At 30.2% G+C, this 11910-nt stretch overlaps 1 long non-coding RNA gene across 1 annotated transcript in view; it reads right to left on the bottom strand.

The window, feature by feature from the left end:
* Positions 1-11122: 11122 nt before the first annotated feature.
* Positions 11123-11910, bottom strand: part of LOC136065273 (uncharacterized) — a 3601-nt gene continuing 2813 nt past the window's right edge. The window contains exon 2 of the long non-coding RNA XR_010626901.1: positions 11123-11572. This is a non-coding gene — a long non-coding RNA (uncharacterized LOC136065273). The remainder of the gene's footprint in view (positions 11573-11910) is intronic.

Raw genomic sequence — 11910 nt, 5'->3', positions numbered from 1 at the left:
CATTTTTTCTTGATTTTTCCTTAGTAATTAAAAAAAAAAAAAAAAAAAAAAAAAAGGGATTGTGTAACTTGTGTTCTTCCTAACATATACTCATTGTAAATATTTTATTAGAAATAAAATTTCTGCCGGTTTCATTAAAAAAAAGCCTTATAAATTGAAGTGTCACTATAGATTTTAAACTTAAAAAGAAAAAAAAATTGTTTTATTATGTTAGTGATGTACTAACCCCAATCATATTAATTGACATATTAATTTGTAAATCTTTATACTAAAATTGGTGTTACCTCTAACATTTTTCTATTTATATGCAATCTACTTGCCACATGAAAAGAGTTGCACAAATAAATATTCCTAGAAGCCTGTTTGGAGGAATCTTCTCCGAATCTCCAACACTACATGGCATTTTATAAACCATTTATATGTATATTTAAAACAGTCATATGACTAATTTAAAATATGATATCACTAAAAGGGATAATCATTTCAATTGTCACATGGTGGGTTAAAGGAATTTTCCTCCAAATTAACTGGTTTGGAAGTTAACTTTGTCCATTAAATAACATTAGCTAATTACAAGGGTTCAAGTAATAGCCTAACGGTAATAATATCCTTAGTGGTTAAGCAGTAGAGCCGTAGTTTAGAGTTGCCACACACAGCCAGTAGCAAAGTTGTCCCTCCTAACTCCAAGTTTTAGTTTGTTCCAATAGCTACATCATGCTAATTGCAAAGACTAGGTATGACAAATTTACAAATCAGTGCCCTATTTGATTAAAAATTAAAATAGACAAAATAATGATAATCTATCCATTGGTAAACTAAATGAAAGGTTGGAAACATGAACCGCACCGTACCGTAAGTAATAGTGCACCGCATCACATGGTGTAGTGCAGTTACGGTTTTATAATAAGAAAACTGCACAAACCACATCCTTCTCTCTCTATATATTAATATATATATATATATATATATTTTTTTTTTTTAATATAAGTGAAACCTCTACTCTTTCCCAATTTTTGAGATTAAAAATAAATGAATTGGCTCTAAATCTCTTCCCCATTTATTTAAGGAATATATATATATATATATAAAGTTTAATTCAAACATCCCTACATCCCATCCCATCCCCTCTATTCCAACACAACAAATTTTCTAAAAATGAATAGGACAAGATTTTTTTCCTAAACTAGTTTGGATAAAAACCTTTCAAACTTCTTATAAATGTTTTTATTAGGTATGACTTTTTTTTAAAACCTAACTGTTTGATTGCATTTACTTTATTTTTTAAACACGCATGTTAAATTTTGTTCAAATTGAATGTTATTTACTATTTGATCAATAATTTATTTTTGAAATTTAAACATTTGATTGATGACATAACTATTAATCTTTGATTTTTGAAGTTGTTGAAATTTTACAAGTATGAAAGATATAATAAAAACATGCAATCTACTAATTAAATTTTTAAAATTCACATTTACCAAAAATATATAGGAAACCGCGGTTTCTCTCCAAATAAATCTTTTCCAAAAGAATATACAGTAAGTACTAAAGTGAGAAGGTAAGAACCTGCAAACTTCACTGGAAAGAAATGCTTGTATTTCTTGAGATTCCTCCTCTAAAGTACCATCACACTCATTTGTAGTCAGTATCTTTTTGCTGATTATATGTGTCCTGATCTCTTTCACTTGCAGTCTTATTTATATATAGTAGGTATGGTCTGTCTAGACTGTTCCAATTTTTAACATTAAGGACAAATTTTAAATACAATACTTTATGTGTTATTTTTAAAATTTTTCTTTTAAAATTCTATCATGTACGCTGTTTAATTAAAAAATATTTTTTTATCATATAAGAAAAAATCTACATGACAAAATTAAAAAAAAAAAAAAAAACTTAAAAATCAGCATTTAAGTATTGTCTCCAAATCAATTCTTAACGTTATCTCTTTTTTTTTTTTCTTTTTTCTTTTTTTTCTCCTAATCACCACGCAATAATTTTAGTCACCTCGAGCAACAGTGCACGATAGGGGACCAATGTTGACATATACTTATTGTAATATATCCTTTTTGGATTAAATTTTTTTTAAAAAAAAAGTCACTAATCTGATTCATTTTCCACGTTCTTAAAATGCCAATAAAATTAAATAAATAATTGTTATACCGTGATAGAGCCACGTTGAGATATATTGTTAGACCTAACTATGAAAAAAGATAAATAATCAGTCGAATATAATATTTCTCCTTGTTCCATGGACTGTCTTGAACTTTTGGCATTTTATACTGTGAGAGAGTCACGTTGAGATAAATTGCTTTATACCTAACACTTATCAATTAGTTTAAATGCACAGTCTTCAACTTTCTACAGTTGTCCATGTCAATTGATTAGGTGTTGAAACTCCAGATTCCCAACGAAAGTTTGACTATAAGCGTGGGTTTGGATGGGCCGTTTTGCCCAATCTGCAGTTTTAGTATTTTGAGAGTAGGTTTTATGAGTACTGTTTATGTACTATTAAATTTAACAAAGTATAAATTTTTAAATAAATTTAGGTCTTATAGTATTATTTATAGTTTTAAAAATTATTTTATTATAATATTTTTAGTAATAAATTTTTAATTTTGAATAAAGTCTTTACCATATGAATACGCAGATCAATGGGTTTACAGAAACGCCTTTCATTTTTTGCCCCTCACAAAGTGAGGAACACGTGAAATCTTTTGGCCCTTCCTTTTTGCAAAAGCACAATGTGAATCATGTGATGTATGTTTCACTTTCAAGTTCATCCTGTCATTCAGGAAAAAACAAAAAAACAAAAAAAGAAAAGAAAGACTTCATACTCCAATCAATATATTTTATGAACTATTTTTGGCACGTGGAAATATTTTTGCGAAGGGTCCGTCGAGAGAGTTGTTTTTTTATTTATTTATTTTTTTTTTGAGAAAGCATAGAGAGAGTTGTTGGTTTCTTTAAAGAAAGACCTCATATTTTCGTCAAGTTATTATATTATACTATATCCAACAGCCTGTACTTTTTTTTAAGAGATATTTGTCGGTTGGTTTCTCTAAAGAAAGACTTCATATTTTCGTCAAGTTATTATATTGTACTATATCTAACAGCCTGTACTTTTTTTTTTAAGAGTTAGTTGGTTTCTTTAAAGAAAGACTTCATATTTTCGTCAAGTTATTATATTATACTATATCAAATGGTCTGTACCTTTTTTTTTTTTTAGAGACATTTGTCGGTTTTTATTTATTGTTCTTTATCATTAATTTAACTTATTAATTAATTTTTGATATAGACAAAAATTAAATTTTGAACTTCTCATTTAATTACATAAAATTCTATAAATTAAACTAATTAAAACCTACTAGATGAATAGTACGTATTTGATTGCCTGATTGGCGAGCAATTGCTTTGATTTTCAAGAATTCTTACTTGCCATTGCAGGATTGGGATTCTCCAATTAAAGTTTAAAGTTTTTGAAAAAATCCAATGGAAAATACATGGTTAGATGTTATTACGTTATTAACACTTAATAGATTTAATTCTTTTTATTAAAATATTGATGATATAGTGAAGTGTGCCGGGATTAGACTATAAAGCTAATTTTTAGTGTTTTGTTTTTTTGACTGCAACAAAAAGTTAAATAATCAGTTTTGAAACGGACCTAAAATTTAATTCATTTTAAAATATTGATAAGATTTTTGAATATATATTTATATGTTGACATTAATTCAAGAATTCTAAAAATATTAATCATGCATAGTTCTCATTTATTTCTCTGGAATGAAACAATAATAACTCGTATCATGTGGTGATAGGCCTAGCCAACATGATTATTGGTTAACAATCTAATGTATTTGGGATTAGTTCATAAAGTTAGTTTTTTGTTGTGGGTTTCAGTTAACTTAACTGGTAAAGTTTCTGATAGTTGAATAAGAGATCTGGGATTCATTCTCCACCTACACCAAAAATCAATTAGTGTCTTAGTCTGATGATAAAGAATTATCATTAAGAGCGGACGCTATAGCCTATAGGTTAAAACTCTAAAAAAAAGTTAATTTTTTGCTTTTCATTTTTTTATATATAACTTTCTAAAACCTTAATATTTCTTATTGTTACTCACTTTTTCAAAGTATAAGTATGCATTAAAATATTTTCAGAAGTGTTTAACAAAAAAAACTAAATAAGTTGTTCTCCGCATACAAACATCGGTGAGAGTATAAAAAAAAAACAATGGCAATGTACGTTGGTGATAATTCAAGCGGTCATATAAATAATGCTCAACAACCAAACAATGTTTAGACTTGCATCTTAAATATTATAAAATTGGTATTAGAAATCTATATATAAAAAGCGTCAATGTGCAAAGCAACAGTAGCAAGCTACAATGATTTTGGTTTATTCACCCAAACTATTTCACTCGCTTTTTTTTTTTTGGAAAATATTGTCTAAGCACGATTTTTTACTTTTTTTTATCTCCATATTAGTTGGTAAAATATTATCACAATAAATTGCCACGATATTTTCACAATTTTTGAGGTATTAATTTCTTATAAGCTAAAAATATATATATATATATATATATATATATCATACTCGAACCAAACATAACTTCTGCAACAAAAAGTTAAATAATCAGTTTTGAAACGGACCTAAAATTTAATTCATTTTAAAATATTGATAAGATTTTTGAATATATATTTATATGTTGACATTAATTCAAGAATTCTAAAAATATTAATCATGCATAGTTCTCATTTATTTCTCTGGAATGAAACAATAATAACTCGTATCATGTGGTGATAGGCCTAGCCAACATGATTATTGGTTAACAATCTAATGTATTTGGGATTAGTTCATAAAGTTAGTTTTTTGTTGTGGGTTTCAGTTAACTTAACTGGTAAAGTTTCTGATAGTTGAATAAGAGATCTGGGATTCATTCTCCACCTACACCAAAAATCAATTAGTGTCTTAGTCTGATGATAAAGAATTATCATTAAGAGCGGACGCTATAGCCTATAGGTTAAAACTCTAAAAAAAAGTTAATTTTTTGCTTTTCATTTTTTTATATATAACTTTCTAAAACCTTAATATTTCTTATTGTTACTCACTTTTTCAAAGTATAAGTATGCATTAAAATATTTTCAGAAGTGTTTAACAAAAAAAACTAAATAAGTTGTTCTCCGCATACAAACATCGGTGAGAGTATAAAAAAAAAACAATGGCAATGTACGTTGGTGATAATTCAAGCGGTCATATAAATAATGCTCAACAACCAAACAATGTTTAGACTTGCATCTTAAATATTATAAAATTGGTATTAGAAATCTATATATAAAAAGCGTCAATGTGCAAAGCAACAGTAGCAAGCTACAATGATTTTGGTTTATTCACCCAAACTATTTCACTCGCTTTTTTTTTTTTGGAAAATATTGTCTAAGCACGATTTTTTACTTTTTTTTATCTCCATATTAGTTGGTAAAATATTATCACAATAAATTGCCACGATATTTTCACAATTTTTGAGGTATTAATTTCTTATAAGCTAAAAATATATATATATATATATATATATATATCATACTCGAACCAAACATAACTAAAAATAAATGTATTGTGAAAAATAAAAAAAGTGTGACATCCATAACAATTTTTCACAACACTTTCTTGGGTTGACTTTTTGTATTCTTTTATTGTATTTTTATCTTTACGCACCATTTTAAGTAAAAACACATAGTTTTACACATACAAAAATTAAAAATAAAAAACTTAGAATAAAAACACTTTTTACCCTTTATGTTTGGGATAATTCACAATTCTTCCTTAAACTTTAAAATCAAGTAGCTTTTCCCTTAATATTTTGGAAAAAAGAGCAGATATGTCATATTGTTATTATCTTAGTTAAACCCTAATGAAACGTTATGATTCTTAAAATATTACATTGTGTAATGTCTAAAATACTCCCCCTAAATTTTAACATTTCAAAAAAAATTTCACATATTTTGAGTTTTAGATAGTAATAATGCTTAGAAGTTGGAATTGTGATATAAAGTGTTTTATTTATTACCTAAAGAACATTGATTTTCTGGATTTAAATTTTCGAAACTTATAATTTATCTAGTGGGAAATTCAATGACACATGCCTTTTGTTATCTCTTTTTATTTTTTTTCTTTTTATTTTTTTATTTTTATTTTTTTTCTTTTCTTTTCTTGCCTAAAATGAGTATTCATTAAAAACTAAGCTAAATATTGCACCTAGACTCATATAGAATGATAAAGAAGAAAGTATGAATGAAAATTTTTCATTGTGTATGGTTGAAGATATTTGATGAAAAGCTTTAATTGTACCATATAATATCATTCATTACGAAAATTTAAATATTATGACAAAGTCTTAACAAAACTCAGTTGATTATTGTTGAAAGATGGTGATATTCATTATCATTCTTAATAGTTTTTAGTGGGTGGATATTACCTTTATTAAATAAGTACCTAGAAACTATTATAGTAAAAAAAAAAATATATTCATATGTTAAATAGATACAATAACTTTGTGTGTCATTAACTATTAAAATTCTCATACAAATAAAATTAACTTTGTATGACATACATTTTTTATGTATATAGTTTCATATTACTTCAAATAGAAAATTTATTTTAAGTTTCTCATTTAAGAGGTAGCATGTGCCTTGCACGTGCCACCTTACCTAGTTTTCTAAAATAGTTCAATAACAAACGCAATAAGAGCACCCATTAACCTGATACAATTTATCTATAAACTTGGTTATAGCCTAAGCTACAATTTCACTCAATATCTTTTTATTGAATATGAATTTTGACAAATCCATCATTAGATTTTCTTCTTATATCCTTCATATTTGTAAAATTTTCAAGAGATTAAAAATCAATCACCATGTCATCAATCATTTATTTAAATTGCAAGTTTTTATAGTTTAGTATTATGCACAAAAAATAAGTTTATGGATCATATAATAAATAATATTTGATTGGCACAAAATTTGACATATATGGTAAAAATATAAAGAACATATAATCTAATAATTAGATTTTCAAAATATGTAGTCATGTTCTTTGTTAGCCGAAGTTGTAGTATTAGCTAGGCTACAACTAAGTTTGTAGCCAAAATTTGTTCCTGTTAACTAGACCCAATTAATATAACCTTAAAAAGGTAATTATTAAAAAAAAAAACTTGGACACAAAAAAGAAAAAAAAGAAAAAAAAAGAGATGGGATAAAGGGCCACGCGTCAATATAATATTATGCAATTGCTAGGATTGGCATCCTGTTTTGTGAACATAACTCACAATTAAATGCGAGTTCCAGTTCTTATCAAAAAATAAAATAAAATAATTTTGGGTTTTAATTAGCTCATCTAGTAAAGTTTCTTTTCGTAAAATAAGTGATCTACCGACATCAAAAATCATTGGATGATAATGAACAATCATTAGGAGTGTACGTCATAAATTCAAATTATATCTAAAAAAAAAAATCACAATTATATTAAACTAGCCTCGTCACACGCGCTTCGCACGTGCGATGAGACTTCTTTTTTTTAGCCAAAAAAAAATTGTGTTTTTATTTTATATATATAATTTTTATTTTGAGAATCCAATTTAAAAGTGGGTAAAGTAATTTTAAAATTATCAAGGGAGTGGTCCTATTTTTTAGGAATGTTTTAGTGGGAGTTAGAGTTGCATTTTGCCGGATTGTCCTTTAGTTTTGTTTTTATTTAAACATTGGGGTGTAGGGGTATTTTTGAATTAGAAAATGAGGAATCCAAATAGGAGAAGCTCCTTAAATAGTAGTATAGATAACCGACCCTTTCAATGGAATCTCCCTCACTAATGACATTTTTAATATATTTTTATTATTTTATTGAAAATGGGATTTGTATGTGTTTTTCTTATTTCCGGCCCACTTAAACCCTGTTGTGCATGGCATTGGACCACCCCAACACTAGGAGAGACATACCGCTGATTGAACCTACAACATCAAACTTGCAATGTGAGGCCAAAATGTGCATTTCTCTTTTCTCACAAACTTTCCAGTAAAATGTCCTATGTCTGAAACTATTTAGGAAAATGTCTATGTTTTGAAACTCAATTTTTAACTTGCAATATGAGGCTAAAATGGGCATTTTCCCCTTTCTCACAAACTTTCTAGCAAAATGTTTTATGTCTAAAACTACTTAGAAAAATGCCCATGTTTTGAAACTCGATTTTTGGACAATCAAGTTATAGCGAACTTGGACTTAGAATTTTTTTTTTGGAACTCGAGTTCCACAAATATTTTCAAGGAACTCGAGCTCCACAATTTTTTTTTTCTTTTTTAATTTTTAGTTCGCTATAACTCAATTCTCCAAAAATCGAGTTTCAAAATAGGTGCATTTCCCTAAATAGTTTGAGAAAGTGGGCAAAATGTTGGAAAGTTTGTGAGAAAGAGGCAAATGCCCATTTTGGCCTGCAATGTGATAAGTCGTGAGGAATTCCTACCATCAGATCTAATGATAAGAATTCCTCACGACTTAGCATTTCATTATAAAGCGAAGACTTGCTATAGATTGGTCATAAGAAGGACCATTGTAATTTTTGTTTACCGAAGAAAAGATTAATTTACGGTGTCACTCACATCTTATGAGCTGGGTAGAGAACAACGCTTAGATAGAGTGCTACAAGTAAAAATCTTGCCATTGCTAAGATTGAATAACTTGTTATTTTGAAGTCAAAACTAATCATAAACAAATCAAGTGAAATAAGCTAAGGCCAGACGACAAGGGCATAGATAAATTTTATGAATATGTTACTTTTTAATAGTTCATGAAACCATAAAGCAAAGCTAGTCATACAATAGTCTTATAAAATTTCCCTTCAACTTAATAGGTATTCTACGATCATACAAAACTTTTGAGATTTTTCTCCATTTCATCCACCCTATTCTTATCTTATAATTCAATCTTCATCAATCTCTCCGCATTTATGAATTGTTGATCTGAGATGTTGTCACTATTTAGTATCTCTTGACCATCAAGTCTTATCGAAAGCCGTTAGATTTTGGAGCGCTTCGCCAAAATTCTACTTTGGCATTAACTCCACTTCTAATTTTATCCAATAAAACTATGTCATAAGCAAAAGACATTCACCAAAGGACTTCCTATTGAATTGACTTAGTGGGCTCATCCATCACTAGTACAAAGAGATATGGACTTAATATTGATCCTTGATACAAACATATAGTGATAGGAAATTGTGATTCCTCTAGTTGTTTTAACACTAGTTACAACTTCGTCATTTGTATCCTTAATCAACCTAATATATTTCAGATGAACTCATTTCTTTTCCAAAACCCACCACATAACCCTTTTTAGGATCCTATCGTTTGCTTCCTCTAAATCAATGAAAACCATATTAAAATTTTTACAAGCCTCTATGTATTTTTCCATTAAACATCTAAATAAGAAAATAGCTTCATGGGTAGATCGTTTTGGCATAAAGCCAAATTGTTCTTGTAAATAGGTATTAAAGTACTTTTTATCCTCCACTCAGAAAGCATTTTGATACTTATCCGCTCAAAATCCACCAAAGCAGGACCAAGTGCCTCATGACTCATGAGAGATACCCTTGACACTTACATTCAGCACCACATGATAAATTCCAATGTGAATGAATGTGCACCATTGCCATATTTAGAAGAAGATTTAGGACCTATGCAAGAGCATTAACATCAGCCTCATAACAATGCCTTGGTAAAAATTCTAGCTAAAATTCTCACGTTTGCTATTCTAATTAACATATTGTCTGTTTCTTTAAATTATAAATTATTTTTATACGCGTTTCACCTTATTACATTGATGGTACTCTTGTCAAATGGGTGGATGCTACCACTGTGTTTTCTCAAAGCAATGATGGATCAACATACTCACTTCATAAAATTTTCTATCGTAACTTTCCAAAAGAAGTCCACATATATAAAATCACCCTCATAGGAGCCCTTAATCTCTGGCAAAATTAATCTTTTAGATTCCCCAATTGAATTCAAACATGTTAGAGTATTGATCAACGCAACAAAAAGATCAAATAGGTTCCAACAAATCTGAAATCTCCAATAGGCAAGGTTCCTTTGAGTTGAGCAGTGCAAGGAGCTATTTGCAGACTCGGTAACCATTAACCAGGTCCACAATTCCAATATCTTGACTGAAGTTCAAGGCTTTCAGTGATAAGTAGGCTGCCATCTGTAGTTGATCACCCTGAGAGGAAGCTGGTCTCTGCAAGCCACCATAACTGCTCCATTGTTGTCTCTAATAACAATCCCAAAGCTCACTCTGTTGGCCAGTGCCCTGTTCATCTTAAAATGATGAGGTGTGGTGGGTTCCATTTCAATGGAACGGAGCTTGTGCCTGTTGATTCGTCTCTCCTCTCCATTGAGCATTTCTATTACATCCATATAGCCGTGAAAAATGGCTTCAGATTCAGTGTGTCAAGTGTTTGCAACACTTTTGTCACCACTTCAATGAACAGCATGTGCCGGCCCAACGAGAGCTTTTTCAACAACCCTGATTCTAATTAACATTTCTGAGCACTGATACATTCCCAAAACGTATTAGTTCCTTTATAATGCTTCATAATAATACTTCATAATACAAATGAGCACTAAAACAACCGTTTTTATTTAATTTCTGAAGCACCTTGTCCTCCATACCCATGCTGATCCAAGCTGAGAACACCACCTCAAAGAAATTAGTCCAATTTTGAACAGGCCTCAAATGGATTCCAATGCACCCCACCGTTGATCACCTCAATATATTCAAATTTCAAACATCATAGCATCTTTATTTGCAACTAGCTAGAATGCCTTAAGAAATAAAGGAGCCAAATGACTAATACCACTCCAAGCACTATGCCAAAACCATCCCTACTTTATATCCAACAAAACTATACAAAGAGTCCCACCCTGCACTGATGGCCTTCCCAACTTCCAACCCATGTGTTGTGCGGACAGAATTAGAAGGATGACTGTAACTTGCTATCCTCATGCCGAGCAGGCAAAGATGATAAATGATACTAAAAGCCCCTAAAATGCCAGAGAGAAAGAGAGAGAGAAGCGGACCTTGTGGATGCCGGAGACATGGAGGACGGAAACGGCGGCGGTGGAGGTGGCGCCGAGGAAGAGGGAGGCGAGAGAAGGCTTTGAAAGGCATGAAGTGGGAGTCGCTGACGTGGCCTCTTTTGAAGGAAGATATGGCCCACCCCAATTGGGCAGCGCTAGCTAGGGCCACCAGATGTGGCTGTAGGTCTCAGACTCTCAGTACCAGTCCCACCACCGCCGCCTTCGTTCTCCTCCATCTGCGATCCAACTTCAACTTTGCTGTTGCAGTCTTGCTCTGCCCCCTACTCTCTTTTCAGTCTATCTAAAATTTGTTGTACATTCTTTGCTTTCCCTTTCTCTGTATGGGCTTAAATTGGGGTGGGGTCTGTCTTTTTGTTGGGTTTTCAACTGGGTGTTAATGGGCTTTTCACATTTGACGAATTAATGTGTGGGTATGATAATGACACCGTCTACATTGTAAAACAACCAGCCCATTAATTCACCCCAAAAAAAACAAAAAAAAAAAACCAGCCCATTAACTCACAAAAGTACCTAAAACCCATTAACCCCATCGATTAAAAATTGCACTCTCTAATTTTGTCTAAATTTCAATTCTATTGTGTAATTTCAAACTTGTTTAATTCAGTCAACTCTCTCTAAAACAAGGTAGTCTTGTGTTTTTATTTTTCTCTTTTTCCCTCTCTCTTCATTTCACCCTCAATTTTAAGGAAAGAAATCCTAGGTCAAAACATCTTGTGCATCATTGTCTATTTGTAAGACTTCCTATTTCATTACTTTTTTCCATACC

The sequence above is a fragment of the Quercus suber genome, unplaced genomic scaffold (assembly GCF_002906115.3).
Source record: "Quercus suber isolate HL8 unplaced genomic scaffold, Cork oak 2.0 scaffold_912, whole genome shotgun sequence".
NCBI lineage: Eukaryota > Viridiplantae > Streptophyta > Magnoliopsida > Fagales > Fagaceae > Quercus > Quercus suber.
The sequence above is the reverse complement of the archived record's forward strand: the minus strand, read 5'-3'. Positions and strand labels throughout refer to the sequence as shown.